The 16370-nt window shown below is 43.9% G+C and overlaps 1 long non-coding RNA gene across 1 annotated transcript; it reads right to left on the minus strand.

Annotated features, from left to right (window-relative positions):
• Positions 1-14016: 14016 nt before the first annotated feature.
• Positions 14017-16114, minus strand: LOC142406546 (uncharacterized). The gene is made up of 3 exons (XR_012774604.1): positions 15996-16114; positions 14614-14707; positions 14017-14144 (listed from the first exon to the last, which is right to left on the minus strand). It is a non-coding gene; the product is annotated as an uncharacterized LOC142406546 (long non-coding RNA).
• Positions 16115-16370: the final 256 nt, after the last annotated feature.

Raw genomic sequence — 16370 nt, forward strand, 5'->3', positions numbered from 1 at the left:
AATGTTGGAGGTTTTTTAGCTACATCTGATCCTTCTTAGGGTCACAATTATAATATAACATTATAAGTAATCTTAAGCATCTCCAGTTTGGATTTTTCTGCAATAGTGTCTCAGTTCCTGAGTACTTAAGCAGAATATCAATTCCCTCAAAATCACAGGAAAAACAGGCAACTGATCCCCTTCCGTTTTTTTCTTTGAAATGTGAAGGCGATCCATTTTTTTGTATACCCTTAAAATGATATGCTGAATTTCAGCTATTTCTTTGCTACTTCTAGATTTTGCTGTGTGTGGCCACTTCCATATTCACATGCTTGATTTGCAAAAAGATTTACAAGGTGAAATGGATGCTGTACAATAAATGGTCTAAATTACTGTAAAGCTCTGTAAAAAGGTCCCCCACAAAGTCATAAAAATGATACATCTGCCTGTGACATTCCTGGGCCTTTTCCATCCAGGCAAGTGGTCTGCTTACTGGAGCTTTTGTTCAGCAATAATTCATGCAAACCTCAATCGTAAATATGCGCTAATCGGTGTTGATAGTTGCTGAACTGGATCATAATTTTCAAACTTAACTTCCCTTTATTGTCAGTATTTTAGTTTGAATACCTGACACTGAGTTATTTATAAGGATATGAAAGAGCTGCCTCCTAGGGAAAGATAATTCTGATGATCTCAAACAACTCTGGAGAAGACACACTACAGGAGACTAGGCATCTTAATTCAGCGTGGTGCAGGCTCAGCAGATTTGTATAAAGTTATCTGGGGAAATTGATAAGATAAATCAAGTCAAACATGAGTTTGCTTCATGCCAAGCCCATCTGATGGATCCAGAGGAGCTGAAAAATAACTGAGTAAAAGTAATTCATAGATGAAAGGAGGCTATAGGACGATTAATAACAAAGGCACTATATTGACTAATAATTCTGCTTATCATGTTCACACAGCAAAAAGCCAGCTACGGTAATACTTTCCAGTCTGGCATTAATGCTGAAAGTTCAGATGTGGAGGTCTAACTACAAGAAGTAGGAGATTATCTTGCCTAACTTTATTGAAAAGTTTATTATATTCTGTAGGATGTTGGCCTATAATTCACCTCTAACCACGAGAGAAAGATAGGCTCCCTAGAAGGCAATTCAGAAAGGACAATGGGTGAAGGAAGCATTGAAAATTAATTCAGCAGAAGAAAAGGCAAGGTTTCAGGCTTACACCTTTCAGCTCTTTCACTCTCATGGCATTTAGTATTTGGCCATTTTTTTCATAGTTTTAAATTATTTCCTTCTCCTTTATCAGTGATCTAATTCTTTAGTGGTAGGTAGAACAGTAATCTATTGTGCCTTATACAGTCAAATTCATTACTGAGGCAATTTGGCTTCAGAAAGATGGCCAGGAAAATTGAGATCCCATTTTGGAATATATTTAATCAGTTTAGAATAGAAGACCAAGAGAAAAGGGGGGGGGGGGGGGGGGGGGGGGGCAATTTCTAAAACTGATTAAAAGACAATGTTTTTCTCTTGAAAATTGGTATTTAGACCCAGAATCAGTTGTCTCACAGGAATATACTGATTTTACAGAATGGAAGAAGACAGAACAGAATGGACTACATCTAGCTGAAGAGCTCTTACCCATATAAATACGTACATGTACTGATATATTCAAAAGAGAATCATATTTTAGAAGCTTATGACATGGGGCAAAAAATAATTTCAAAATGTTGTAATTACCTGAAAAATTGACACATGGAGGAGAATTAATCCTTCAGACTTCTACTGAGTATAAACCTCTACAGTGTCAATATCTACACCTGAGGGAGCTGTCCTAGGGTTTCTCCTCAGTCAGCAGTCAATGGAGTCAAGGGCACAATTCATCTGATCCTAAAATAAACCTCTGCAATGGATCAGATAAATCACGCCCTAAAAACTTCTTACTTCTCTATACTATTTATAAATGAAGGTTAGGATCATGCATGCCTGTAGCTTGTACCTATACTACAGGTATCTAAACTTAAATCAGGTAAATCCTACCTGTTACAGATTTGAGCTTTCCTTGTTAAAGGAGGAACAGTACTGTGAGCCATTCAACTCAGTATACACATATATGAAAATTTAATTGTGCAGTGATGAGACTCAGGAACTTCTGGTCTGTTCCAAGGAGTTAACGTCTTCTTTCAGAAACCTGAGAAAATCTGTTCTCTTCTTTGCTCCTCTTGCCTATAAAGACTGGCATTAGTGAGACACTGTACTGTTTTGCTGAGATTAGATACATGAGACGTGCTTTGTTTTACATAATTTTATCATATTAAAAGCCTCATCCCAGCTCCCTTAAATATCTATCTTGAAATGTGAGGAATTATCTTCTGGAGGCATCTATCTTTATCCAGAACTCATTAGCTTAATTATGAATTGAATACATTCCCTAAGTTTTAGAGTCATGAGTTAGGTGAGATGAATCCAGGAGCAGAGTGTGTATATGGTTTAGCTTTTGGGGTTTTTTTAGTGCAATAAGGTGTCAGACGCAGTCGAGGGCCTTAAAAATGTAATTAAAACTCCATCACTATTAAAATACTGACCTAATTTAAAGAACTGCATAGGGACCATATGTGTTTTGTTCCACACTTACTTTGACTTCGAGATTTGCTGTGCCCAAGGGTGCCACAACAAATGTGAAGGCAGTGAAAAGGACCCGCTAAATACGAAACCAGGCTGCTATGACACAAGAGATCTAAATGCCAGGAAACAGACATTATGGAAGTCAGGGAAAAACAGGATGAGTCAATCCCCAAGGTGAAAGAATTCAGCCAGATTAATTGAGTCCACAAAAACTGGAATACCCAGATTATTCCTATAACATAAAACCAGACATGATAAAATGCAGTAACATTTATTGTGACTGAAAGAAAAGGTTAAAAATGAGCCATAAGGAAATTATGACATTGTCTGTACTGCCAAACCTGGAAATTTTATTGCAAGTCTTAAAATGCTTGGTATCTGTTTTTTAAAGCCTTATATCTTGGTGATTACGTGGAACTTGTGATCTTTTCCAGATAATTTTGGAAAAAAGCAAAGCCCAAAATTTCACAAAAGAGATGACCAAAAAAAGGAGTAACCATGTTGCTAAACAAAAATAAAAATGTCCATCCAGTAGGAAATGCTAACATTTCAAAATGTGCTTTCCTGTCAAAACAGGTCAATACCAAAGTCTAGAGGCCTCTTGCAAGAATAAGAAGTTTTGGTGGTAAAAATTGTCTTTGAGAACTGGAAAATGCTTCAGTTTGAATCAATTTTACGTACAGCTAAGACTTATCCTCATTAGCAACATCGGCTAGGAGCTGCTCTTGTAGGGAGATCTCTCCCTTATGTGTTGGACTCCTTAATTCTGTTAATTTTCCTTGAGACAGTCCTGGGTGTCTTCTGACATATCATGAAGACCAGCAATGAAGGTGACAGGCTGGTATCATCAGAACTATAGTCCTACAGCTCTATATCTGGTAGGTGGCCCTACCCAAATGAGTACCTTTTGAAAGGAAAAACAAGCCACCATATCGCAGTTATGAGGGATACACTACTACAATCCAGGGCCCTTAACTAACAGAAATGTTAAAAATGTTCCAAAGTATTCAGGCTGGGGAAAACTGGCTTGCAATCTCATCTACCCAGAGTATAATCAAAATATTTCAGTAGCATTGATATTTCCCCATGGAAAACTGCAATTTCACATAAATTGTATTAAACTTCAAAAATCTAGAGCAGCTGTCCTGGAAATTACTGTATGCTTATTTTAAATAAGCTAACTTTCTTTAGTGTCTTCAGATATTAGTGACTGACATGGTTTTTAATGCTATGAGTTGATAAAATTCATCCTTTGAGAATCCCTGGAAAAGAGAAATCTATGGATAAATAAATGGTCCTGTACACAAGCAAGGAAAGAGAACAGGTTGAAATTATTTACTACCAAGAAAGACTGAAATATTAAATGAGAAATGAGAAATGAGAAATGAGAAATGAGAAGGGAAGGGGAAGGGGAAGGGGAAGGGGAAGGGGAAGGGGAAGGGGAAGGGGAAGGGGAAGGGGAAGGGGAAGGGAAGGGAAGGGAAGGGAAGGGAAGGGAAGGGAAGGGAAGGGAAGGGAAGGGAAGGGAAGGGAAGGGAAGGGAAGGGAAGGGAAGGGAAGGGAAGGGAAGGGAAGGGAAGGGAAGGGAAGGGAAGGGAAGGGGAGGGGAGGGGAGGGGAGGGGAGGGGAGGGGAGGGAAGGGAAGGGAAGGGAAGGGAAGGGAAGGGAAGGGAAGGGAAGGGAAGGGAAGGGAAGGGAAGGGAAGGGAAGGGAAGGGAAGGGAAGGGAAGGGAAGGGAAGGGAAGGGAAGGGAAGGGAAGGGAAGGGAAGGGAAGGGAAGGGAAGGGAAGGGAAGGGAAGGGAAGGGAAGGGAAGGGAAGGGAAGGGAAGGGAAGGGAAGGGAAGGGAAGGGAAGGGAAGGGAAGGGGACTGATACCCATAACTGACTCAGTGGGTGTATACAGTGGCGCTCTCTCACTTAGAGACTGAAGGCACTTTGCCTACATATAGAGTTCCTGTAGGATTTTGTCTTCCATTTTCTACCTCCTACCTCCTGAAGACTCTCTCCCATTCCCATACCTTTGTTTCCACCATGACTTTGAACTTTGCATGATGTGCTTCCCTACAAATAACAGCACTTGTTGCCCCTGTGGATTTAAATGTCATGGGGATGAGATTTTATAAATGTGGTATTCCTGTCCCTATGTCCTGCAACTCACATGTGCTCACTCCTGCTCTCTCTTTCCTACTCTATGGCCAAAGACAGCTCATGCAAGTTAGTCAGGCAAAGCTGGATACCAGGGAGCTCAGCAGGAGGTGGTGAACAGCCCTCAAAATATGCTAATGTTAGTCTAGCCACAGAGCAATAAACACACGTGGCAGATAGTTAACCCAGGAAGGTCGTTGGTACAATCCGGTAGAAGAATCTTCTAGCATAGGTCAGTTAAGTCATTGTGCATGTGGGTGGTTGAGTGAAAGCAAACAAAGGTCACATCTCAGAAATGCAAAGCAACGTCAACAGTATTGCAGCAATATTAAGACAAAAGATAAAGGACAATTGGTCGTTGTTTCATGGAAATCTGAGGGTGCCTCATGCATTTCAAGGAATACAGGAACATCATTAGCTATGGGGATTGAGCAAACATCTTTCTCCTGCAGGCAGATGGGGGAAATTATGCCAAAACTGTGACTCAAAAGACTGCTTGTTTGGGCAATCCAGTACCGAATGACATTCCAGAAGGGATCCCAGCCTGTGGACTTGACAGCTACAACCATCACTGCATTTGCAGGCAAGCTTTCTGTTTCAGCATGGATTCAATGTAGGTGTTTCCATTTGTATCCAGTATAAACCTCGCTCTGAATCTTGGTGACGGTTATAAGTGGTAGATCTGAGTCACTTTTTGGCTTGCTCCATTCTGAGGTCAGAAACAAAAGCATAGTTGCCCTAGGAGACAGGTAATCTCAGACATATCATGATAAAATCTATCCTCATTATTTTTAGTTATGTCGTGGTTTAACCCCAGTCAGCAACTAAGCACCACACAGCTGCTCGCTCAGCCTCCCCCCACCCCCCCGGTGGGATGGGGGAGAGAATCGGGGAAAAAAAATGTAAAACCCGTGGGTTGAGTTAAAGACAGTTTAATAGAACAGCAAAGGAACATAAAATAATAATAATGATAGAAGAATGTACAAAACAAGTGATGTACAAGTGACGTTCACCACCCGCTTGACGAACGCCCAGCCAGTCCCTAAGCAGTGATCACTGCCTCCCGGTCAACTCCCCCCCATTTATATACTGAGCACGACACCATATGGTATGGAATAGCCCTTTGGCCAGTTGGGGTCAGCTGTCCTGGCTGTGCCCCCTCCCAGCTTCTCACTGGCAGGGCATGAGAAGCTGAAAAGTCCTTGACCAGTGTAAGCACTACTTAGCAACAACTAAAACATCAGTGTGTTACCAACATTATTCTCATCCTAAATCCAAAACCCAGCACAGTACCAGCTACTAGGAAGAAAATTAACTATCCCAGCTGAAACCAAGACAGTATCCACCACTTATTCTATACCATCTACATCATGCCCAACACTTTCCAATACATTCCAATTAATCACCACCACTTTTCCTGTCTTTTGATTTATACACACAGATATTGTTGCCTTTGCCTATGGGCTATCCCTCTAAAATGTCCGTGGAGTTCATTTAGTCCATGACTTTGGGCTCCATCTGTCATAACAGTCTTTCAGAGCAGGAGAGATGGTGTGTGGTGTTGGATTGTTGCATGCTGAAGCCAGTTCTGGTTCCATCACCGCTGCACTTTGCTCGGTTTCATCAAAGTTCATTCTTCAATAATCTGGGTGGTTCTTACTGTAATACTGTTGATATGGCGTATAGCAACCATAGAAGTGATGACATATAGTATTACATAGCAATTAACATCATACAATTCAGTTCATTGGCTATTTTCACCTAAAATCAAATCCCCTTGAGGTACACATCGGACTTCCCCATCCTTCTGCATCACCCACCATGTACACGCAGGTCCTTGAGCAAAAGCAATCCCACGAATGGGTTCACCTTTGCCTGAGACAGGAGTAACCCAGACTGTCTTCCCCAGCATATTTTTTATGTGCACTACAGGGACTTTACCCACCTCCATAGTATGTAAAAGTTTTGATTGGGCAGGGCCAGCTCGATTGACAGATCCCCTAGTGTTGACTAACCAGGTGGCCTTTGGTAAATGTGTATCCCAATGTTTGAATGTCCCAGCACCCATTGCTCGCAGTGTAGGCTTTAACAGTCCATTGTATCGCTCAATTTTCCCAGAGGCTGGTGCATGATAGGGGATGTGATATACCCACTCGATGCCGTGCTCTTTGGCCCAGGTGTCTATGAGGTTGTTTCAGAAATGAGTCCAATTGTCTGACTCAGTTCTCTCTAGGGTGCCATATCGCCACAGAACTTGCTTTTCAAGGCCCAGGATAGTGTTCCAGGCAGTGGCATGGGGCACAGGATATGTTTCCAGCCATCCAGTGGTTGCTTCCACCATTGTAAGCACATGGCGCTTGCCTTGGCGGGTTTGTGGGAGTGTGATATAATCAATCTGCCAGGCCTCCCCATATTTATATTTCAGCCGTTATCCTCCATACCAGAGAGGCTTTAACCGCTTGGGTTGTTTGATTGCAGCGCATGTTTTGCATTCATGGATAATCTGTGCAATAGTGTCCATGGTCAAGTCCACCCCTCTATCGTGAGCCCATCTATATGTTGCATCTCTTCCTTGAGGTGTCATGGGCCTACCAAGCTATAAATAACTCACCCTTATCTTGCCAGTCCAGATCCACCTGAGCCACTTCAGTCTGAGCAGCCTGATCCACCTGCTGGTTGTTTTGATGTTCCTCAGTGGCCCAGCTCTTGGGTATGTGAGCATCTACGTGACATACTTCTACAACCAAGTTCTCTACCCGGGCAGCAATATTTTGCCACAAAGCTGCAGCCCAGATGGGTTTGCCTCTGCGCTGCCAGTTGCTCTGTTTCCATTGCTGCAACCACTCCCACAGGGCATTTGCCACCATCCATGAGTCAGTGTAGAGATAGAGCACTGGCCACTTTTCTCGATCAGCAATGTCTAAAGCTAGCTGGACAGCTTTCGCCTCTGCAAACTGACTTGATTCACCTTCTCCTTCAGCAGTTTCTGCGACTTGTTGTATAGGAATCTATACAGCAGTTTTCCCTCTCCAATGCTTTCCCACAATACGACAGGACCCATCAGTGAACAGGGCATATTGCTTCTCATTTTCTGGCAGTTTATTGTACAGTGGGGCCTCTTCAGCATGCGTCACCTCCTCCTCTGGTGATATTCCAAAATCTTTGCCTTCTGGCCAGTCCATGACTACTTCCAAGATTCCTGGGCAATTGGGGTTTCCTATTCGAGCCCGTTGTGTGATCAGTGCGACCCACTTACTCCACGTAGCACCAGTTGCATGATGTGTAGAGGGGCCCCTCCCTTTGAACATCCAGCCCAGCACCGGCAGTCGGGGTGCCAGGAGGAGCTGTGCTTCAGTACCAACCACTTCTGAATCAGCTCGAACACCTTCATATGCTGCCAATATCTCTTTTTCAGTTGGAGTATAGTGGGCCTCGGATCCTTTGTATCCCCAACTCCAAAACCCTAAGGGTCGACCTCGAGTCTCCCCTGGTGCTTTCTGCCAGAGGGTCCAGGTAGGGCCATTCTCCCTGATTGCAGTGTAGAGCACATTTTTTACATCTTGTCCTGCCTGGACTGGCCCAAGGGCTACTGCACGAACCATCTCTTGATTAATTTGTTCAAAGGCTTGTCATTTCTCAGGGCCCCATCTGAAATTATTCTTCTTCCACGTCACTTGATAGAGAGGGCTTACAATCAGACTATAATTTGGAATATGCATTCTCCAAAAACCCACAATACCTAAGAAAGCTTGTGTTTCCTTTCTGCTAGTTGGTGGGGACATAGCTGTTATTTTGTTGATCACATCCATTGGGATCTGACAATGTCCATCTTGCCATTTTATTCCTAAAAACTGGATCTCCTGTGCAGGTCCCTTGACCCAGGCCCCTGTATATCTTGATGGCACTGTGCACCAATGTCCACTAAAGCCTTATACTCCTGTGGGTCTGATGTGCCATGCCATTGAATCCACACAGTCCAGTAAACCCAGTTGTCTCTTTCCTCCACCTGGCTGGAGGCAGGGACCCTCTAGTCCTGGTCATAGTATTCATTACTCACTTCTTGTAGATATGAGTCAGGAGTCCCTTCATTAAGATCAGAAGTAAGATCAGCCTTTCTGCTCTGTCTGGGGAACTGCCCACTGGAAACTGGAGCAGCAATTTTCCTGGAAGAACACCCTTGTGTGATTGCTTTTCCTTGCAACTCACGTACCTGTGCCTCTAGGGCCAAGGTAGATTTTCCTTCCCACTTCCTCATGTCCTCTCCATGGTCAAGTAGGTAAAACCATAGGGTGGCCCATGGTGTATACCCACTGTATCCTCTCTCTTGAACAGAAGAATGCTTACTCCTAATAGCTGAAGCCAGTTCGTACTGGTTCGTACAGGTGGGGAGCAGGACATACAAACCCGCTTTGAATCGTTGGAACTCCTGGGACAGTTTCTCAGCTAGCATGTCCAGCAGTTTCTCCACAGCCGAGATGCAGGCCCACAGGGAGGAAGAGAGACTTTCCTCATATTGCCAGAGTTGGCCAGCCAATTCATCCACTGTTTGTCTCTCTTCGTCTTTCCAGGTCATTACTGCCAATGAGTTGGCATACAACAATAGTGCACTACATACAAACTTCTGCCGCATGGGTCGGGTGCACTTGACTTCATCTGGATCTTTGGATAACTGTTGATTGTCCAGGCCATCATAAATCATCTCCAGCATAGCTAATTCCCTCAGGCACTGGATACCTCTCTCCATGGCAGTCTACTTGCCTGGGTGACATATAACACTTTCCTTGAAGGGATACCTTTCCTTCACGCCTGACAGGAGTCATCTCCAAAGGCTGAGGACTTGTGCCCCTTTTCCAATCGTTTTGTCAATGCCCCCTTCCCTAGAAAGGGATCTCAGCTGCTTGGCTTCCTTACAATCTAATTCCAGGCTACTGGCCCCATTATCCTAGCATCAGAGCAACCAGGTGACAATGTGCTCACCTGGATGATGGCTGAAATCCTTTCATATATCTCACATCTCGCTCAGGGATAGGGATAAGGTGGTTACGGTCTCATTTATGAGTTTTTCCTCTCCCTCCGAGGAAGAGGAGGAACCCTCCTGCTGAGTTTTTCCTCGGGGGGAAGCATGGAATTCTTCCTCTTCCTCCTCCTGTTCTCATGATGTCCCTCCTTTAGAGTAGCCTGCCTCCTCGCTGGCAGGGCAGTATGCTTCTTCCTCCTGCTCCCTCTTAGGAGAACCTTCTTCATCCCTTACTAAACGAGCTGCCTTTCGCTTCCAAGATTTCTTCTTGTGTATGGGGGCAACTGATACCAGCACAGGTTGGTTCTCTGGTTCAGCTGCAGTGCCTGTCTCTGGGGTTTGAGTAGCAACAGTGCCTGTCACCAGGGTTTGAGTAGTTGCAGTATTCTTAAATAGTTGTTTAACCCTAAGCAAGACCTGACACACATTCAAGAGACATAGCAATAGGAACATGCTGGTTTGAACATCCCAAGGATATTCAAAATTCTTAAGAGCTATTGTAATTAGCCTGGAGGAGAAGGGGAAGATGGAGGAAGGTATCTCCTCCATAGGTTGGCTCTCCGAGGACAAAAAGTAAAAAATGTAATTATTAATAATTTCCGATAGATGGCTCCCGAAGTACAGAGGTGATGGAAATGCTGAGTACAAATACCAGACTGATCTCACAACCAATAGTTTTATCATACCATAAGCCAATGTTACACAGTACAGCAAAGCAATAACCTTAATCCACCTCCCAGAGGTGATAAACAGCACATAAATACTAATAAATGGTATGTACGGCAAGTAAGGTGTTACATAACACAACTCTAAGGACAAATACAACAACTTTGAGAGCAAATAAATCAACATTGTGACCGGTGACTACTAAACTAATATAATGAATGCTTATAACAAATTTGTTTTAACATGCTCTGGTCAGATCTGTCGTTATCTCAACCCTTCATGCCCCACACTGGACACCAAAAAGGACTGTTGTCGTTTACGCCCAGTTGGCAACTAAGCACCACAAGCCGCTTGCTCACCCTCCCCCCACGTGCCCAGTGGGACAGGGGAGAGATCGGAAAAAAAAATAAAACCCATGGGTTGAGATAAAGACAGTTTAATAGGACAGCAAAGGAACATAAAATAATAATAATGCTAGAAGAATGTACAAAACAAGTGATGCACAATGCAATTGCTCACCACCCGCTGACCGATGCCCATACCATCCCCGAGCAGCAATCGCTGCTCCCCAGCCAGCTCCCCCCAGTTTATATACTGAGCACGACACCATATGGTATGGAATAGCCCTTTGGCCAGTTGGGGTCAGCTGTCCTGGCTGTGCCCCCTCCCAGCTTCTCACTGGCAGGGCATGAGAAGCTGAAAAGTCCTTGACTAGCGTAAGTGCTACTTAGCAACAACTAAAACATCAGTGTGTTATCACATTATTCTCACACTAAATCCAAAACACAGCACTGTACCAGCTACTAGGAAGAAAATTAACTCTATCCCAGCTGAAACCAGGGCAAGTCAGAGGGCATTGAGAGTTCAAGGGTTATGTTAAGTCCTTCTAAGTTTAGCATTTCACTGGACATGCTAAAGTGTAGTTTTGTGGTGAACAGAGTTAAATCCAGTTGGCGGCCAGTCACAAGCGGTGTTCCCCAGGGCTCAGTTTTGGGGCCAGTCCTGTTTAATATCTTTATCAATGATCTGGATGAGGGGATTGAATGCGCCCTCAGAAAGTTTGCAGATGACACCAAGCTGGGTGGGAGTGTTGATCTGCAGGAGGGTAGGAAGGCTCTGCAGAGGGACCTGGACAGGCTGGATAGATGGGCCGAGGTCAATTGTATGAGGTTTAACAAGGTCAAGTGCTGGGTCCTGCACTTCAGTCACAACAACCCCATGCAATGCTACAGGCTTGGGGAAGAGTGGCTGGAAAGCTGCCTGGTGGAAAAGGACCTGGGGGTTTTGGTCGACACCCAGCTGAACATGAGCCAGCAGTGTGCCCAGGTGGCCAAGAAAGCCAACAGCATCCTGGCTTGTATCAGGAATAGTGTGGCCAGCAGGAGTAGGGAAGTGATCGTGCCCCTGTGCTCGGCACTGGTGAGGCCGCACCTCGAATGCTGTGTTCAGTTTTGGGCCCCTCACTCCAAGAGAGACATTGAGGGGCTGGAGCGTGTCCAGAGAAGGGCAACGAAGCTGGTGAAGGGTCTGGAGAACAAGTCTTATGTGAAGCAGCTGAGGGAACTGGCATTGTTTAGTCTGGAGAAGGGGAGGCTGATGGGAGACCTTATCGCTCTCTGCAACTACCTGAAAGGAGGTTGTAGCGAGGTGGGGGTCGGTCTCTTCTCCCAAGTAACAAGTGATAAGACAAGAGGAAATGGCCTCAAGTTGCGTCAGGAGAGGTTTAGATGGATATTAGGAAAAATTTCTTTAGTGAAAGGGTTATCAAGCATTGGAACAGGCTGCCCAGAGAGGTGGTGGAGCCACCATCCCTCGAGGAGTTCAAAAAACATGTAGACATGGCACTTCGGGACATGGTTTAATAGGCATGGAGGTGTTGGGTTGATGGTTGGACTAGATGATCCTAGAGGTCTTTTCCAACCTTAATGATTCTATGATTGTATGAAAACATGGACTGAGAGCTCAGTTCCTCTACAATTTCTCTACAGTCAGGTCTTACTGAGCTGAACTATGTTATAGAAACACCTCTTTCTTCATTGTTTATGAAGAACACTAAGGGTGCTTGTTCTCCTTTACAGATGGCTTTTAAGGTTTGTATAGCGAAAGAAAGTAATTGAATTACTGTATTTGGAGACCATCCATCCCTGGTCCGTGGCCACTCTGATAACTTCATGCAATGTTCTCAAATGCATTGTGTGTCCTAAATGGCTGCCAAGATCCATGCTTTGACACTGAAATGAGCCTCAATTCCTGTCTTCAAGCCACTGAACCCTACCGTAGATTTCTAAATGTGAAGCATCTGTTAAAACTTCTATCAGTCACTGAAGATCTAGCCCATACTGTCAATAGAGTCTAGAAACTTACTTAATGCTTTAGCCCACAAGAGCACAAGGCCACTACAACTCCTGTGTCATAACTACCGCTATACTTGCATATGTCTTGGATGTCACCTGAAAGAACACTGGATGCCTCTGTTTAGACAAATCTTATTGAAAATATCTAGGCTCTCTGTATAGCCAATGGAGATATAGCCAGTGGTGTGTAGGGAGATGTTTACCTGGCCGAGTAAGTGGGCTCAATTCATTTTCCTATGGTTAGAAGCATCTATGGCCATTTGAGATGCTCTAGCATAGCTGGGACACCTGAATCAAGTTGCTAGATGTGTCTCAGAACCTGTAGGGAATCCTGTGCTTTTCCAGAATTCATGCCAGACTCCATACACCAACTCGAAGGGCAGAAGTACCTCTGAGTGGGGAACTGAAAGAACATCTGGATAACTAATACAAAATGAACTGAGGAATTCTCTAAACTTTATACCTGCTTGCAGACACCCACATTTTTGTGTCTCAATCTGCAACCTGAATCCCAGCTAGGCAGGGAGCCCTAGGATTCCTTCTCAGAAACTTCCCCATGAAGAGCAACCAGCACCCTCTAGCTACACCTGCACACTTTTTTCAAACCCTTCTGTGCATTCCCTGGGAAAAATGACCTGATCCTTGGGGACAAGAATTCGACCTTTCAAGCCTGTTTATCTCTGAGAGGAGCACACCACATGATGGAGATAGGCTCACTCTGGGTCCTGTGATGGAGACTGGCTGTCTGTGTTCACACCATGAGGAAAGGCCTTTAATGAAGCATTGCAGCTGAGGAATGCACTTTCCAAATAAAACTGTTCGCTCCAGATCCCTGGCTGCTTCCCTCCCATAGTCTGACTCCAAAGACCCAGGCACAGATGGCTGGCAAAGCTGAGAGCAATCTGACCAGCTGTGACCAACACAGAGTCCTGGAAGGCCTTGGCAAATGTGAATGCAGTGGATACAGGTGTAATTGTTGGGGCATTTGAAACAAGAACTAGTTGAATGAGGTTTACACATCTTATTGGAGACTTGGCAAGTCTGTGGACATAACTTGTGAGAACGCTTTTAGGAGATCTTTCATCTTTCTTTTTTTTATTCGAGTAAAAGCAGTTTGCTCTCAGCTCTCTCCTCATGTGCACAGCCCAATGTCAGTCTGATTAATAGTGTCAGTGGAGGATATTAATTCAGAGAAAAGGTTTTCCTCTTGGCCTGGGATGAGGCTGCGGCTCTTCCTTTGCAGTCTGCATGAAGGTTTTGGCTGTCTCTGATAGCACCCAGCTGGCTACACTTGGTGATGTTGCTTTCCTTCTTGGTGGGTGGCTCCAAGTGTCAGACCGGGGTGGAATCAAGGCCTGGGAACACATGCCAGAGATTTATGTTAGCTGGGATGAGCTCAGAGTGGTTCCCTTTGAAATGCTGGAGGAGCAGAAGATGACTGTGATGTAACACAATCTCTCTTTATCAACTTGGAGGATCCAAGTGATCTTATGCAGTGCTTGTGTCCCACCACCATAATGGAAAGTTGTCCTCCCTGCACTCTGTAGAACCAGCTTTCCCCAGTTCTCTTCCCACCTCACTTTCCAGCACCTTGTTTGCTAGATTCCCCTCTCAGCCCTCCCAGCTTCTCCACCCACTGTTGTTTCTCCGTCTTCCTCACCCTCCCACATCATCACCATCTCAGCATCACGCCCCGTCATTGGGTTATTTTCAAGATTCTACACCAGAGAAATCACTCAGGGAGGAGGATGTGGGCTCGATTCAGTCATCCACACATTGGTGTGTGGAGTCCTTTAAGACATGTAAGGTATTTTGAGTACTTACTTGCACCTGGCAGATTTGACAGCAGCCTTGTGTTCTTGCAGAGCAACGGGTGCCAGAGAGGATACTCTGAGGCATCTTAAATGGCATTAGATACCTGCCACAGACAGTTGAATTGAGTACCCTTCACATATCCAATACAGTGCAGCTTAGCACTTTAATTTATGTTCCTGGGGGGAACCGCTGGCTAACTAGCTAGCTGTTACAGTAATAGCAATCTGCAACCAGTAATTCACTCTGAGAGGAAAACAAGAATCTTAACCGATGGAATTTTCCATGTGTCCATCTCTCAATATGAAGAAAAATACCAAATCACAAAATGGCATGCCAAGGCTTTCCATCTAATTGGTAGTAACCTACTAAAACTTCTTTCAAACTGTCTTTTTTACTTTTAATCAATTGTGTATTGGCTTTGCAGCAAATTCCATTTGTTCCCCCTTGGCTCATCACTGGCATCTTAGACATCAATACTTCAAACTCTCTGTGCCTTGGTTTCCCATTCTCCTATCCTTACTAATTTAAGGTAACCCTACTTCTTTAAACGCTGATCCACCAAACTGCTTAAGCAAGCACTAAATGCTCATAAAGTTGTTCTTGTGTCTGCATACTTTGTTTAATAGGGAGAGATTTAGGCATATTACATGAAGGAAAATTCATGCTTAAAAATTGTATTTAATTGATGACAGAGAAAGGAAATTCCTTAGGGTCAAGTCTGTCTTTTATTCTGTGAGGACAGCACCATCATTATAAAGTCTGTAGCCTCACAGCAACATAAACGGCAAAACATTATTCTTACATTTCACAGACTGGAAAATGCCATTCAGAAGGATATATATCTGCTAACCAAGGATGTACAGCATGTTCTCTACTGTGTGGTTTTGAGATAGTTTTACATTTCTCAAGTTAGTGGGTCAATTTTTCTGGAAATTCAGTTCCATGGGCTAATAAATCTCACTGCTCGTAGGGTTTATCCCAGACTAACTGCAGTCCATATTAATCTTATTACATTCCTCCCTTGCATGATCCTGTCTCTCTGTGCAGTTTTAAATACCCCTAGCAAGCACACAGATGCATTTCTTCAGTGACATGAACGCAGTCCACAGATGTTTGCTGTCCACTGCAAATAAGTGAATGTGACAATGAAAGTTCTGACATGCATTGAAATTTGGGGTAAGTTTAGTATTTTTTTTGCCACTGAATGGCTGATAGTATCATGAATGAACAGACAGGTGGTAGTATTGTTGACTTTTTGCTTTAGTTTTTGGACCCTTCAATAACTTTTTTGGCATCCATTTTGATCAAAACACCAAAGTCAGTTTGGTTCAAATCCCCTCCGGGAATGCCCGGATCCCCATATTAGCTTAGCTTTGCTTATTAGTTCATACCTTCGCACAGTGAGGGCTCAGGCTTTCATCTCGGTTGTTCCACTTCCTCATTATAGGGGGATTAGTCAAATCACATCAGCAAATGGATCTGCATTGCTGGCCCTCAGTAGTGTGAAACCTTCACAAGGAAGAATTTTAGAATCTGTCTCTGAGTCAGAAGACTTGCTTCTTGAACAAGAATTAACTAGAGCTGTGTGAAACTTGGCAGATCAAAATCTCAGAGGTTGTGCAAAGTTAAAAAAAAAAAAAGAAGAAAAATTAAAAAAAACATTGATGCTTCTGTTTGCATTTCTGGAGTTTCTCAGAGATTCTGTCTTTGGTGAACTCACAAGAAAGGGTCTATTGGCTTCGAGTTGTACTTCACAAGTCACAGAT

Source organism: Mycteria americana, chromosome 2 (assembly GCF_035582795.1).
Source record: "Mycteria americana isolate JAX WOST 10 ecotype Jacksonville Zoo and Gardens chromosome 2, USCA_MyAme_1.0, whole genome shotgun sequence".
NCBI lineage: Eukaryota > Metazoa > Chordata > Aves > Ciconiiformes > Ciconiidae > Mycteria > Mycteria americana.